The sequence below is a fragment of the Sarcophilus harrisii genome, chromosome 1 (genome assembly GCF_902635505.1).
Source record: "Sarcophilus harrisii chromosome 1, mSarHar1.11, whole genome shotgun sequence".
NCBI lineage: Eukaryota > Metazoa > Chordata > Mammalia > Dasyuromorphia > Dasyuridae > Sarcophilus > Sarcophilus harrisii.
The window spans coordinates 47,938,620-47,953,462 of NC_045426.1; the positions used below are offsets into that span (position 1 = coordinate 47,938,620).

The following is a 14,843-nucleotide window of genomic DNA, read 5'->3' on the forward strand; positions in this document are numbered from 1 at the left end:
ACTTGGAAACTGAAACAAATACTTTCTAAAGTATTCGATATTAATATCAGCTCCTAGGGATTATCCTCATTTATGAGGTTAGAAATTGTTAAACTTTATTATCTCCTATGCAAACAAATATTATTAGGAACAAGTGAATTAAATATTAAAGGCATTTATGCATTTATTTACATATCCCCAGAAAGGATTTATTCATGTTGTATAATTTGGATTCATGCTTCATCGAGTACTAAAAAGCTTTACACTGCATGCCTTCCACAATCTGACAATTCTGACAGCTTAACTCTAACTATGTGCATGAAAAAGACATCTACAAAGACACAAGGTGTGGTACCAAACAAGAAAAAAATAATAAATAACAAGAGTGCAGTACTTTCCAGTAGCTGCACATTCATTGCAATCATTTCCATCATCCTTTCTCGGAGCTGACATCTTCATTTTGAAAAATTCTATCTATTACCCAGACATTCATGTCAATGCTATCCAGTACCAGCTGCAAATGGTCTGGCTGTATACCCTCAGTTGCTCAATAAATTTGCTGCCAGACTCTTTTTTTGTTTTCCTTTTAAATCATGGATTTATTTAATTTATGAAAATATTATATAAAAACAAAGTTGATACCTCCCAATGGAGGAAATTTTTAAGTATCAAAGCCAATTAACTTGTGGAGAATCATTCTTTTTCTTTATAAGAAACACAAGAGTTCATATATTAAAGATAAATAGATTGATAGATGGCTATATAGATAGATGGCTATATAGATAGATATAGACACAGACACACAGAGGCAGAAATTTAAGTATAATTGGCTTCATTTTTAATTCTCTAAAATCTTATGAAATTAAAAACCTTATTCTGAGAAGGAACTCATAGGCATCAGAAGATTGTCTAAGACTCTCAAAATCATTTGGTCTGGCTCTGCCAGAGCAATCATAGGTAAAAACAACCTTCCATTGCTTGAATTTTTAAGTTGATAATTTTGTATGGCCCACAAAGATGTTTTAAATATCCAAATGGCCCTTGACAGAAAAAACAAAGGTTCCCCATCCTTAGTTTAAGGGGTCTGTGACACAATGAAGACTAAGACCATATAATCTAATCGAATATATTCATTGTACAAACAAGGAAACTGAAGATCAGAGGTTGAATGATTTATATTTGATCATACTAGTTAGAGTTGAGAAAGTTTTAAGTTTAGGCTGAGTTATGTAAATTTACTTCTCTCTATAGCATAATGGATTTTAATTGCAGGAAACAAAGGGATATCAAGATGAGTCCTTGCTGTTGGTGTTTGTTGAGTTTGGGAAGAGATGTAGAGGATAGACTTGAGATGTTAGAAATTGCTTAAAGTCAGTGTGTGAAGTTTTGCAGTTTTGTAGAATATGGACAGTTAATGTGACTTTGATACGATGTGTGAGTGGGGATGTTTGTTAGTGCTATCTATGATTTAGGGAGCATGTCTGACAGCAGATAAGTTGTGAGCTAACCTTCAAATCTCTGTGGTTGTGCTCAGGTGCAGACACCTGAGAAATATAAAGGAAAAGTTGTCCTCTGGATACTTGTCATAGTTAGGACATATGTGAGTGGTCTAAGGCGTGGAGCACTGGACCAAAGAGTCCAGAATTGGGAATTAAGTCCTCTCCCTGTGGGATTTCAGGGCCAAATTCCAGTGGCAGGTGTGCTGTGCCTATGTAATTTCCAAAATGATTGAGCGCTTGGGTTCTGAAAATAATCCCTGTGGTGACACTAGGGATTCTGATGACAAAGCCTTGACAGATCTGACAAAATTTGGCCTCATTTTAAGTCTCCAATGGATGGTAAGGGAAAAAGAAAATCCCAGGGAACAGCTGCCAGACTCAGAATTTGCTGAAAGGTGTCTTTGCATTAATCCATGTAGTACCATTATAAATTCAGAGAGAGATTCAGAGTTTGAAATAGGTCTCCAGACTTCCAGCACCCAACACCACCCTGCTTCTCTTTGTCTTGCAATATAATGTATAGTTGCGTTGCTGGTGACACTTAAATTAATTCAGTGCACATTTCTAATTGTCATTTTGCTAAGTGAGTTGAAATCTCTGAAGGTGAAAATACACTTTGTAACTTGACATGTTGTTCAAACAACATGTAGAGGTTGTATTGCATCAATTATAGGGAAGAAATAGCAAAAGAACAGGTTCTGTTATCAGAGCAGCGGGAAATTCTGATGATTAAAGTTAATCAATACTCTCCATTATGAAGAAAATAAGACTGATGATTTTTGAAAGGTCAGAGTTTTGAAGATATCGTGAAGAAAAGATGATTTTGAAGGGTCAGAGTTTTCTTAAAGCTAAAATTTAATGAGTGACTCAAAGGGAGAAACTTGCACTTTCAAGGAGGGGCTTATGTTTGTCAAATCTACCATTGGGCAAGAGAATTGACCATTGAGCATGAGAATAGCAGTAGGTGATGGTGGAGAAATTGGCATATTGATATTGTTCTGATTTTTCTCCAGTTTATCTGTTGGATTCTCAAAAGTATTTGGAAGGGATTGCTAGCATTAATTTTTGTGATCTTTTAATTTATGAAGTTTTTTGGGTGTAATTATGACCACTTGATTATGTCTTCCTAGTAATTCAGTGAGTGATAAATTTTGCAATCTACTATGCTGTTACAGAGTTTCTATTCTTTATATAATCTGTGCAATTAATAACTCCAATTTCCTTTAGCATGACCTTGTAATTTCATGTGATGGTGACAGAGTACACAATTTATCAATCAATCAACATGTATTAAGCACTTACTATGTTCCAGGTAGTGTACTAAACTCCAGGGATACAAAAAGAGGCACTTGATACTCTGTTACTTCCAGTTTACAAATGTTTGATCCAGTGGCACTGTCTTCCATCTGTTCCATGAACAAGATACTCCATGTCTTGGCTAAAAGCATTGTCTTTTGTTGTGCCCCATGCCTGGAATGCTCTCTCTCCCATTGACTAGTCACCTCCCTCATTTCTTTAAGTTCCAGGGATGGGAAGAATATAGAAACAAATATAGACATTCTGTACATAGGATAAATAATAAATAATAAATAGAAAAGAACTTCGAATCGAGAGGGTTTGAGGAAGGTTTTTCTGAAAAAGGTAAATTTTTAGTTAAGACATATAAGAAGCCAGGTTGATGAATAAATTATAATAGAAGAGAGTATGCCAGACATGGGAACATCAAAAGAAAATGCTTATAGCCAAGAGATTGGATGTCTTGTTCATGGAACAGTGTTCAGTGCCACTGGATCAAAAAAATGTATATGTATGTAGGAAGATGTAAAGATATTGGGGAAATAGGAGGGTGCGACATTACAAGGCCTTGGAATGCCAAATAGAGCATTGTGTGTTTATACCTGGAAGCAATAAGAAGTCACTGGAGTTTACTGAGTGAGGGCAAGGGGAAGGGATGTGATCAGATTTCTACTTTAGAAAAACAATGTTAATGACTAGATGAAGGACAGATTAGAATGTAGAGAGACTTAAGGCAGGCAGACCCACTAGCAGACATGAGGATCCTGCTTTGAAAACATGTAAATCCTGGGATGAATAATAATGGTAATTTGACTTGTATAATTTCATATAATAGATGATATGCAATAATATAATGTAAAAACATGTAATACTTTTACTAAATTACCAAAAAATCAACAATCATGTATTTTTCCTACTTTTGCAAGAGAATATAAACCATTCAATATTACAAGCACTTAGCATAGTGCCTATTATTTAGGCATAAGGTGATGAAGTCCTGCATTAGAATGGCGACAATGTCAGGTGAAAGAAGGAAGAATACTTAAGAAACATTGCAAAAATGAAATTGACAAGCCTTGAGAAAGTTGGATATGGAAGGGGTTAATAGATAGTGAGGAATCCAAGATGACTCCTTGGTTGCATTTTGGGGGAACTGATTTCCCTTTACAGTAACAGGGAAAGTAGAAGTGTGGAGAGTTTAGCGTAAAAACTAATGAGTTCTTGGGACAACACTGGGATTAATATATGTACTGGACATTGGGTTTGAGATGTCTATCAGGTAGTTGGAGCTATGGCATTGGAGGTAGCCAAAAGTTTAGGTCAGGATAGTTGATCTTAGCATTATCAAAAGAGAAGTCAGAATTAAATCCATAGTAATTGATCAAGTAAAGTAGTATAAAAGGAAAAAAGAAGGCCAAATGACAGAACTCTGAGGGACACCTATTATTTTCTCATTTTTGTAAATGTATTGTTGTTGCTTTTATTATTATTATTAGATTATTTTCATATTTTCAATGAAAGACAGATGGAAACAGTCCAAGGACAAGTTTGGATTTTACTATTACCTGTTTAGTTAACAAACATTTACTATCTGCTATATAATAGGCACTATGCTAAGTGCTAGTAATACTTAATGGCATGTGTAGTATTGTAAAAGTAGGAAAAATATGTGATTGTGTGGTTTTTTTGTAATTTAATAAAAGTATAAGATTATGTCTTTATATTAATGTATATATTATTTTCCATAATATAATATTATTATATAACATATCAAATTATCATTATTATTTGTCCCAGGATTTACATACTTTCAAAGCATTTTTTAAATTGAATATCTTGCAAGGTAGATGTTACAGATCTTAAAACCTGCATTTTAAAGATGAGAAAACTGAGGTTCAATTGAGACTTGCTTATTTAAATATTTGAAACATCCATTTAAACATTTGAAACTTGTTTATAGTCATAGAGGCTTTAGATGTGCAAATTGAACTGATGTCTTCCTGATTCTAAATTAATTAAATCTATTCACAATAATAATGGACACCAAGAACAAAAACATATGAAACCACTCAGGGAATGTACAGAAACAAAAGAAGTTAATAAAGCAGAATTCAATAGAATTACTTTTGCAAAGAAACTTCCCTTATACTTTCAGGAGAGACATGGGGCAGTTCCTAAAATAGTTTCTGCAAAGCTAACTTGATGTTCTAATGGCTCATTTCTTAGTGCATATGAATTTATGAAAAGCTTCCTTATAGATCAAACTTTTTGTATGTTTAAGGAAAATCAGACCTGTCACTATGGTAATCAAAGTACTCAAGACACACATTTTCTGCTTTAAGAATATGAAAAATTCAAAATATTGCCTAGAAGAAAAGTTATTCCTTCATTCATCCCTTGGTGATGAGATGAATGGTGATAGAAAGGAACCATGTTTAATATATTTATGTTGCTTGAAAGAATTAAGAATAGTGAAATTGTGCTAATTTTAGTTTTTATCACACTGCACAATTTACTTCTACTCATCTGTTAATCATGATGATCACAAAGTATTTAATAAAAGATATAAAATGTCAGTAAGATACATTGATAGAACAATCACACAAAACATATTTCCATTTTAGCCAAAAAAGCAAGAAAAATAAGAAGGTGAAAATTATATTTCAATTTGCACTCTGCTTTGCAGTTCTCTCTCCGAAGTATTAGCTTTTTGCATCATGAATGCTTTGGGATTGTCTTAATCAAGGTAACTTTTTTTTTTTTTGATCAAGGTAACTAATTCTTTCACAATTGATCATTACAATACTACTGCTGCTGTTCTTCTGTTTCTGCTCATTTCATTTTGCATCAATTCATATAGTTCTTCACAGGTCTCTCTGAAGCCATCCTATTCATAATTTTTTTATGGCACAATAGGATTTAATCAAAATCATATACTGTTCAGCTATTCCCCTATTGAGGAACTTACTCTCCATTATGAAAAGAATTTCTATAAATATCTCTGAACATATACATATTTTTCCTTTTTTTCTGAATCAAAATGAATGGACTGTTCTATAACCTTTGCAGCATGTGAAGACTGAGTTAGCACCCTGGATACCTTAGATTCAGCTGGAGTCGGGATGAGCAAAAGCCCTTGATCTTTATTCTTGGTCTTTTGGGGTAGCAGTCAGGGGAATGGACACAGGAATCTTCACACCTTCTTTCTCTTCACAGCCAAAAAGTAACTCTCACTTCTCTTACTCCACCCTCTAATCCCACTTACAATTCTCTGTCTACACCAACAGATCATGTGCCAGCACAGAATAGTTGGGGGGGGGGGCATTTTCCAAACATATGCTAATAGAGTATTGTCCAATAATAATTAGCTTTAAGTGCTCAGTTGTCAGAATCTCAGTGCATGAACTCAAAGAGTTTCATCCCTTTACATCTATTGCTTTCTTTTCTTCCCTGACTTCTCAGGAAGAGAGATGAAAAGCACCAAAGGGAAGTGGGGATTGCTAGCAGATTTCTGAGCTGAAGAGTCTTATTAGAAACAGGTATGCACAAACCCATCAGCATGGGAGGTATTACACAAGCACATAGCAATAATGCAGAGGCTATTAGTGATGACTCTCCAGCCAGTGCAGGCTCGATGTGGTGTAACAATCATGAATTGTACATGCAAGTAGTGATATAATGAATGATATGAATCAACATGGTGTTGTAAAAGATCTCCAGAAGTCCTAGAAGGAGGATATGTAAACAATAGTCACACATACGCCTTCTTCAACAGCCAAGAGATAGTCCAAAACCAAGCTATTGTCCATTGCTTCATGTGTCAGGGAATACAATGATCCGCGCAAGTTTTTGAAGTCCTGCAACAGTCTTTTTATGTGTTAGGAAATCACATTATTGGAAGCGAGGGTTAAAAGTTAGGAGGAAGCAGAGTTTGAGGATGATTGGGGATTTGATTCCAGACATTCTAAGGTTGCTGTCTTTCTTATTTCATCCCATCAGTTCTATGTCATAGAATATGCAGCTTGTGATGCAACTACAATAAGATTATGACCCTGGAATGGCTCCGACCTGTCAATCCCAGTCCTCTGGCTACCAAAGACAGTTTTTTCAAGGTTACCATGGTGATTCCTGAGATTCTGAGAGAAGCCTACTCCAATGACAATGTCCATAAAGAGTCCAAGAAGCCTTTAGGAGCCAACTGTATCTTTCCAAACATCACTAACAGTGAGCTCTTTATTCTGTCAATAACAGAAGCTCCTATAAAACAGGCATCCTTGCTGGGTTATATGCATTTCCGAAGCCTCCGAACCAAACTGCTGCTCATGTCCTGAAATGAAGAGGCCACCAAACATTTAGAGACAAGCAAGCAGCTAGTAGCAGTATTCCAGGAAGAATTCACAGTACAGGAGGACCTAATGGGACTAGCAATTGGGACTCATGGTGCCAATATCCAACAGGCCCAAAAAGTGCCTGAGGTGACAGCCATTGAACTGGGTGAGGAAACTTGCACCTTTTGAATTTATGGGGAAATGCTTGAGGCATGCCAGCAGACCTGAAGCTACCTTGAATTCTCTGAAGACTCTGTCCAAATGCCCTGGAACCTGGTTGGCAAAGTAATTGGGAAGAATGGGAAAGTGATCCCATTGTAGATTGTAGATAAATCTGGTGTGTTGAGAGTTCTAGGGGAAGATGATGACAAGAAGAATCCCAAGGACGAGGGAATGGTTCCTTTCATATTTGTTGGCACCCAGGAAAATATCAGCAATGCACAGGCTCTCCTGGAATATCACCTCTCTTACTTGCAGGAGGTAGAACAGCTTCTCTTAGAAAGGCTACAGATTGATGAGCAGCTTCGACAGATTGGACTGGACTTCTGTAGCCTTGGAAGTGGCCGAGGGAGCAGTGGTGGTAACAAAACTGGCTATGCTACGGATGAAAGCTCTTCCTCTTCCCTCCATGCTACTAGAACTTATGGGGGTTGTGGCCATGGCCATAGGACAGGAAGTTCTGGCTACTGCTTCTGAAATGTAATCTGAGAAATGAGAAGGGCCTGATAGACCCAGACATAGTGACCAAGATGCCTCTAGCAAAGGTGAAGAAGGTTGTAGAAGACCAATGGGGGGGTCGAGGTTGAGGGTCCAATCCTACACCTCAGCTTCCCACAAAGTACAGCACATCTTCCATTAGCTCAGTCCTGAAGGATCCTGACAGTAACCCCTACAGCCTGCTGGACACAGCAGAACCAGAACCCCCAGTTGACGCTGAACCTGGAGAGCCACTTCCAGCTAGTGCCCAGCGCCATTGTTGCTGTACACATAATGATAGGACCATAATAGGTGGAGGACTGGAGTCTGATGGGCCTAACCTGGCTGAAAATGGTCTAGAAGAGGAATCAAAACCTCAACGACGTAATCAAAGCCATAAAAGGTAAAACCGTGGTAACCAGGCAGATGGCTCTATCAGCAGAACTGGCAGCTAGAATCTCAAAGCCGGCAGAGGCAGCCCCCTGAACCCACTCATGTTCCTTCCGAGGACTCCCTCTCAGGACCAAAGGGTGTTGTCAAGCTGCCTAAGAGCCCCTCTGAAAATGAGGAGCTCTGCCTCCAACAAGCCCTTCCTGACCCACATAGTAGCTGCTCTTGTCTAAGGTGGGAGAGAACAGTGGCCACACTGTGGGTTTTCCCCACCCTCCAGAGGCTTGGGGGTGGGTGGGATGGTGTGCTTGTTATAGGGTCACTCTCCCCTCTTTGTCCTCTGTCTACCCATCCTATGGTGAAGGGAGCCTCCCCCCATCAGACTGGATGTGCCTTTTATCCTTTAATGCCCCACATTTGGCGCCCAATGTTAGAGTATTGTCCAATAATAATTAGCCTTAAGTACTTGGTTGTCCGAACCTCAGTGCATAAACTCAAGAGTTTTAGTCCTTTACAGTAGCATATATTAATTAAAGTATGATGGAAACTAGAACTGGCATGATGGGATTTAGAAAGGACTGTTTTTCCCTATAAACAAGTATGGTAAATATTTGGCAGAGAATATGTCTTTCAGATGTGCTCCTCCTATCTTTCCATTCTTCTTCCCTTCTATGAGGCAAAGAATTTCCTCTTTCACCTAGTCCAGAGAAAAAATATGTAAATAAAAAATCAATACATCTGGAAGGGAAACACCCTCAGCATTTCTAGCTAGAGCAGAAATGATTGCCATTTACATTCAATCTGAGTCAATCAGGACCCAAACAATAATTAAATGGGGCTTGGCCTAGGACCTATTAGTGGCCAATGAGAATCGGATTGGTTTTACTCATTTCATTCAGAGTCATCTGCAACTGTCTTAATCTTGTCACTGAACCCAGATGACTCTAGAGGGGAAAGTGAGTTAGGTGACCTTGAACAGCTCTCTCCTATTCACTCAATCACTCACTCACATGTCATTTTCATCACCTCTCTCATGTCATGGTCCTCTTCTAGAATGAAGGACATCAACAACAATATCCCTGTCTGATCTCTTCAGACCAGTGACAATGCTAGATTGGCATTCTATGAAAAAGACACTATCTCTTACTTCTCTATATTTTCTCCAGCCGCCCCCATATCTGAAATGTCCCTTCTTCTCATTTCCATCTACTAACTTCTAAAGTTTCCTTTAAGTCCCAAATAAAGTCTTATCTTCTACTAGAAGAGGTCTCTAACCTAATTACTAGTGCCTTCTCTTTCTTAATTGTTTCTCACTTCTCTCATATATAGATTCTTTATACATGAATGGCTGTTTGTTTTCAATATTAATTTGTGAGATCCTTGAGAACAGAGGCTGTCTTTCACCTCTTTTGGTGTCCCCAGTATTTATCACAGTACTTGAATTGAGCAAGATATGTATGGAATTGGTGGCCATTCCTTCCATCTGTCCTCATGCCCTCTCAAAAGGACTTTATCAACTTTTGAATAGATTTTTACTTTTGTTATCCTTTCTTTAAAAAAAAAAAACCACAATAAGAAAAACAGAAAAGGAATACAAAACAAAATAAAGCAAAACTAAAGAGAACATTGCCATATTCCCAGCAGAGCATAAAATTATATAACATATATATTTTTACATATATATAACAATTATATAATAACATATATGTCAAAATATATAACAATAAATTACCAGATTAAGAAAGTATATATTAGTAGAAGCAATTATATTTATGAATGTTTGTTTTATCTTTACTCTCTTGCAAATTGTTTTTTGGTCTTCTGCTATGGACCTCATTTACTTTATTCTTTCTCTTCCTTTCATCTCCATCCATCCCCAAGCAAGCTACAATTAAGAAAAGATATATTCATATATGCATATGTAAATATATACATAAACTCACACAGACACAACCCCTATATGCACACATGTTTTTGCTATCCCTGCTGATTCTTTAATTGAATTCTACTTCATAGCTTGTTTTGCTATTACTTAACCTCTCAAGGATCCCTCCCTTGTCTTTTTCCCTCAGCTTTTGCTTCCCCATATTTGCCCATCCCTCTCCCCTTATTTCTTTATAGATTTTGGAGGGTGCTATATACACTTTATAGTAAATATGCAATGTTGCCTATTGAACCAATTCACAATGTGAGTAGGTTTTCAGAAATATGAGCCCTCCTTTTCCTCTAATGACTCTGTGTCTATTCTTCTTTTGCACCTCATTTGTATAACATGATTATTATTTTTACCTTACCTCTGCCAATCTTTCTGGTTTGGTTGATAGAAAATCCTGAATATCTGCAAATTCACTGAATGTCCATTTTTTCTCATTCAAAATTATAGATAATTTTGCTGGATATTATTTTTGCCACAAGCCTAGTTCTTTTGATTGTAATAGATATGATTCTAGGATTTGTGATCTTTTATTGTAGCTGCTGATGAGTCTTGTACAATTCTAATTGTGGCTCTAGCATATTTTTATTGTTTTTTCTTGTTTCTTGCAAAATTTTCTCTGATCTGGGTTTCAAAATTTGGCAGTAATATTCCTTTATGTTTTCCACAAAAGATGTCTTTCAGATAGTGATCAGTGGATTTTTTTTCTTCTATTTCTACTTTCCCCTCATGTTCCATTACTCTGGGACAATTTTTTTGGATTATTTCCTGCATTACTGTGTGAAGGTTCTCCTTTTGGTCACAACTTTCTGGTAATCCAATTATTTCTGTTTTCTCTTTTTAATATGTTCTCCATATGTGTTGTTTTTCTTATGTTTTAGATTCTGTTTTATTTTTTCATTCTTTAGGATCCGTTTTGTTATTTCTTGGCCTCTCATACCTTCACTGGCTTCTCCTTGCCCAATTCTTATTTTCAAAGAATTATTTTCATCTTTGAGACTCTATCTTCTTTTCCAATTGGTTAACTTTTTTCCCCATAATCTTGTTTTTCTTGGATGGTTTTTAGTTTTGTTTGTTTATTTGTTTGTTTGTTTTAGTTTTTCTTCAAGGTTTCTCATTTCATTTTAAAATTCTTTTTTGACTTCTATAAATTCCTCCTCTGAAGATGAACCTTGGTCTTCCTCTTCCCATAATATATTTCAAAGATGTTTTTTTTCTTCTTTGTGGGATTATTTTGTAAAAACAAAAGGTATTAGTGTAAATACCTCTAATCTTGTGGTGGGGGAACAGTGCCTCAAGCTTCCCTTTGGCTCTCTTCTTCACTCAGGAACCCCAAACCAAGAGCTCTAGCCTCCTGCAAATGTCAGCAGCCAGCAGTATCCCCACCCAGATACTTCTTCACTCACCAGGTGCTGGTTCCTTCTTACACAGGACCACATCTCAGCAGCATAGCTGGTCCTGGCACTCCCAATGTGCACCCAGATTTTGGTGTTTCTGTGGAGCTTGCACTTCAGACAGTTTAGTCCCCAGTCTGGCTTTCAGATCTTTTCAGGATGACTTAGGAGGACCCCTATTCTGTCCCTAGTCTTCTTGATTTTTTACCAGTCTATGTTCACCCTGCGGCACAAAGTTGTTCTATTTATGGGGGATATCTGGAGAGCTTGAAATTTACTAATGTACTCCACATCTTCCCAGAATCCTCCTGTTATCCCTTAAATTATAACTAAATTATAATAAATTAAACTTTAAAAAACCTAAAGATACATTTTAAAATAATAACAAAATAATTTACATATGCAAACATAATTTTCTTATTATCTTGTGTCTCCATTTGTTGTTTTTATCCATTTGAATCCTGCTTTCATGTGGGCAATTTTTATTTTCATTGTAGCCAGATTTCATTCTATATTTCCTATTCTTCTTACATTTCCCCCACTCTGATTTCCATTTGAACTTTTCTGATTTTTCTAAACTTAAAAATATCAACTCTTGCAGAGATTATTTTAATAATCTCATAATTGTTCTGTTCTCAGTTCTATCAATACATTTTTATGATAATTTCACCTTTAAAATGGCAGAATCAAAAAGGAAGCATATTATTCTGGAAATAATTCTGACCAATAACATCAAGGGTAAAAACAGAATCTTTGGGGGAAATGACAATGCTGAATTATAAATAGATCGATAGAGAGATAGATTAGATGAATGAATGGAGAGAGAGAGAAAGAAAGATCTGTTTGTATGGTTGATAGAATGGTTGATAGAAGAGAAGAATCTGGGAAACAAAGTATAATCGTGTAGGCATCCTATTTAGGGAAAAGCCAATTTCATAGAATTAAAACAATATATAGGTAGAATCTCAGATCTTCAAATTCTACAGAGGAAGTCTTCCCAGGAACAATGAATGGGAAGCTCTCAAGAAATAAACTGTGAACATTTGAGAAAAAAATTTAAATTCTAATGAATTATTAAGTTAACATTGACTGTGTTTATTGTTTGCCAGATATTAAATGATAAAGGAGGAAAGAAAGAAACAAAAGAAATGTTTTAGGGTGGAAGAGTGATGGAAAGAAAGAAAGTAAGAATGAGAGAGAGAGAGAAAGGAAGGAAGGAAGGAAGGAAGGAAAGAAGAAAGGAAGAAAGAAAGAAAGAAAGAAAGAAAGAAAGAAAGAAAGAAAGAAAGAAAGAAAGAAAGAAAGAAAGGAAGAAAGAAAGGAAGGAAGAAAGAAAGGAAGGAAGAAAAAAGAAAGAGAAAGAAAGAAAGAAAAGGAGGGAGGGAGAGAAGGAAGGAGGGAAGAGGGCGGGAGGAAAGGTGGAAGGAAGGGAGGGAGGGAGGGAGAAAGGGAGGAAGGAAGGGAGGAAGGAAAGAAAAAAAGATTCCTGCTCTCAAGAGGCTCAAATTTTTTTTAGTGGCAAGAAAATATATGAATAATTATGTACATCACAAAATATATTCAGGGTAGATGGAAGATAATCATAGATGAAATGAATAGGAAAAGAGTATTATTTAAATTCACTGATGTTAATCCACATGAAATGCATCTATCAATTTTGATTTTCAATGATGTGGGAGAACATGGAAAAATGTACTGTGTGAGTAGATAGGATAGGTTGTCATATGCATCACTGGAGGTCATACCTATTTCAGTATTCTCACAGATCTATTTTGGTATTTGAATATGTATAGAAGAAAGGAGCTGTAGCTTACAATATGTGAAAACAAATCAAATGTCATAAACCATGCTTGAGGCAAGTGACAACGTATTTAGTTCTGGGTACTTCATTTAAGAAATGCCAATGATAAGTCAGAGGGTATCTAAAGAGAAACAACTAAGATCAAGAAGGGTCTCAAATCACTTTATATGAAAAGCTGTTCAAAGGATTTGGGGATTGTATGCTAAGAGATGAAAGGAAATGGGGTGCGGGATGAGTGAATAGTTGTTGTCTACTACTATTTTAAGATTGTCACTTGGAAAGGATATTACATATTTTATACTTGATACCAGAAAGCAATATAAGAAGAAATGGGTGCATCCTGGATGTATTTAAAAGAACTGGAATTTAGTGCAAGAAAAAAACTTATAGCTATCAGAAATTTCTCAAAATGAAATGGACTACTTTAAGAGGGAATGGGTTCACCATTGCTAGAGGTTTTCTAGCAAAAGCTGAATGACTATTTGATGAGAATTTCTCAATCAGGTATATATAAGACCAGGTCCACTCTCAAGCTGTACACCTATAAGCATGCAGCAAGAGGCATGTTTTGGTCATAGAAGGACCTGTCCAACCATCACCTCCTTGGATTATGTGTAAATACTTCATTTTTGCATCTTTTCTGGTATTTCCTTTCTTTCTCCATGAAATGCAAGAATCATTATTGACAGTTTAAATCTCTCCACTCTAACAATCTCTGTTGATATGATCTCATTGGGTGTTTATTTTTCAAGAAAATGAAGAAGAAGAGATAAGTTCTTCAAGAATCCTGTGATCATAACCATATGATCTAGTCCACTGATTCTCATTTCAATTTTAAAAACACTTAACAGGAAACTGCCCTCCACTTTTGCTTCTGTCAGGTTAATAATTTCTATATTACATGAAACATTGGATCATTAAATGAAGTATAATAGTAAGGGAATACCAAGGGAAAGATACCCATCTTTATCTTTTGTCACCCCATTGACTTGAAATCATTTATTTATCTTTGTCAGTATATTAGCATCTCAGAATATGTGTATCCTATAATAAAAAGCAGCACATTTAAGTATTAAGTAAAGCAGATCTTTAGATGTAGAGGAGAAAGAGCAAAAGATTGGATTATAGTTAATAATAATCACTGGCATTTATATAATACCTTGAGCTTTAAAAATTACTTTATAAATATTGTCATAGTTTTACCTTACAACAACCTTGAGAAGACATTATCATCATTTTATAGATAACAGAACTGAGGCAGGTAGTGATTAATTGTCTTTCCAGACCGGTAAGAGTCTGAGACTGAACTTGAACTCAAATTTTCCTTACTCTAATTGCTAATGCTCTATACATTCTAGCATCTAGCTGATAGATGTTAAAAGTGACTCAACTCATGTTAAAAGTGACTCAACAGGTTGTTTATTGTTCTTTGTACTCGGTGGTGATCAAAATGATATCACTATGTTAGTGTTAAGGTACAATATGCCCAAATGTGGTTGATTAAATCACTATAAAACCTTTGAAAAC

The 14,843-nt window shown here is 36.1% G+C and overlaps 1 pseudogene; it reads left to right on the forward strand.

The window, feature by feature from the left end:
* The first annotated feature begins 1,703 nt into the window (after positions 1-1,703).
* LOC100922105 lies at positions 1,704-11,644 on the forward strand (annotated as a pseudogene).
* The last annotated feature ends 3,199 nt before the right edge of the window (positions 11,645-14,843 follow it).